Below are 2,059 nucleotides of genomic sequence, written 5' to 3'. Positions count from 1 at the left end.
CTTAACAAGGCATCTTCCCCTAGGACCGAGCTTTGAACCTCAGGGGTTGGTGGGTGCCCACAGCAGTGCAAGCCCACAGTGATATTTCGAATCAATTGCCTCCTTCTTTGAGGATGCCAAGCTCATTCCCAATGGAGGTTGCTGTGCCTGCCCCTTCTTGCAATTATTGGTCCTGGGAAGGGGTGATGCCAGCCTAGAGCTTCTGGGAGGGGCCATCGTTGAACTGCAGCTTAACCTCCCTTCAATGGCAGGTCCTGTACAGTCTGGCTGTGCAGGTTGATTTTGTTCAGAGGTGCAGAGTTCCCTCTTCCAGTTCGCTCAGCTGTCTTCCGTGTGAAGCTTCTAGGCCCCCCCACCCCGCCTTCTCCCCACCCTAGCTCTCCCACCCAATCCCTGGCCCTCTTCCCCACCCCAGCCCTGAGCACTTCCTCGGGCTGTTAGAGTTCAGTCTCATATAGTTTGGTTGTTCTTTTTTTTTTTTTTTCCTGCTTTTCCTGACTCCCCAGGAAGCTGTATGAATTTCTCCTTTCTCCAGCTGCTGCTCAAGAAAGCCCCAGGGAGTGTGGCTTCTCCAACCCAAGCTCTGTTTCTATTTTCATTTCACCTCATCTTCCTATGTTTTTCTTCTTTTGCCCGCCAGGAATTAGCTGTCACTTTTCTGCTGTCTCATGGGTCTTTCAACTTGGCTTTGCTTTTCTAGCCTTTCTCAAAGAAAATGCCAGCAGCATGTATTTGCTCTCCTTTGGGTTCAACTGCACCTAATTTTGTCTGGTCACCCATCTCTTGGGCTGGGTTCAACCTGGGGACTTCAGTTGCCATATTCATTCATTCATTCATTCAACAGATAGGAATGAGGCTCCACTGTGTGCTGAGTGCTCTGCTGGGTGCTGGGGATACAGCTCTGAACAAAACAGACAGGATCCTGCCTTCATGGAGCTTTTATAATGTATCGTTGTTTAGAAATTATATATTTTAGGCAGGGAGACAGACATCAAACAGAAGTAAGTAAAAGAGCAAGTTAAGAATGGAGCTTTTATAATATATGATTACATAGAAATTATATATTTTAGGAGTTCCTGTCGTGGCACAGCAGAAACGAATCTGACTAGGAACCATGAGGATGCAGTTTCGATCCCTGACCTCTCAGTGGGTTAAGGATGCGGAGTTGCTGTGAGCTGCGGTGTTGGTCAAAGATGTAGCTTGGATCCCACATTGCTGTGGCTGTGGTGTAGGCCAGCGGCTACAGTTCTGATTTGACCCCTAGCCTGGGAACCTCCATATGCTGACGGTTAGGCCCTAAAAAATTAAAAAAATAAATTATGTATTATAAGCAGGGAGACAGACATCAAACAGGGGACGTAAATAAAAGAGCAAATTAAGAGTTAAAGATTTGAAAAATCGAAGCAGGAAGGGGGATCAGAAATGGTCCGGCAGGGGTTAGTGGTGACATTTTAAAGAGTGTGGCAGGGAAGGTTCCACTGAAAAGTTGACAGCAAGGCCTGAAGCAGGTGCGTCTTCTGCAGAACGGGGCTATGAAAATTCCACAAACTTTCGAGGAGCAGGTGGAGTGGTGTGTGTGGAAGATGTGCCCTCAGACACATAGCCTCTTGCCTTTGCCTTGTTAAAGCCTTGTCCTAAAACTGCAACTGTTAAAATCCTCTCTGACCAAGTCCAAGGTTGGAGCCCCTCTGATGGCTTTGGTGACTGTCTTCTGTTACTGTTACCTGACCCCTTAGGGCGGTCCTGACCCAGAGGGCACCTCTGTGGGAAGCCCGGCCACTCTCTCCCTCAATTCAAGTCCTTGCAAAAAATGAAGTCATCAGGGAGGCTGAGGAAGCCCCCTTGGGCAAGGCCACCTCGGTGTCACCCTCTCTGTTACATTTTCGTGGCCTCAGTGACAATGCAAAGGAAGTGATAGTGCTGAGGCTGATCTCTGATGAGAGGAGGTATGGTGGTCATGGGAGAGTTCCCCTTGAGAAAGAGGAGGAACTGTCTGGCTGAGACAAAAGCTGAAACTAGGTTGTAACCGCAACAGTCAGTTGCCAATACTCATTCAAGT

This window comes from Phacochoerus africanus, chromosome 6 (genome assembly GCF_016906955.1).
Source record: "Phacochoerus africanus isolate WHEZ1 chromosome 6, ROS_Pafr_v1, whole genome shotgun sequence".
Taxonomy (NCBI): Eukaryota; Metazoa; Chordata; class Mammalia; order Artiodactyla; family Suidae; genus Phacochoerus; species Phacochoerus africanus.
Note: the sequence above shows the minus strand (reverse complement) of the source record.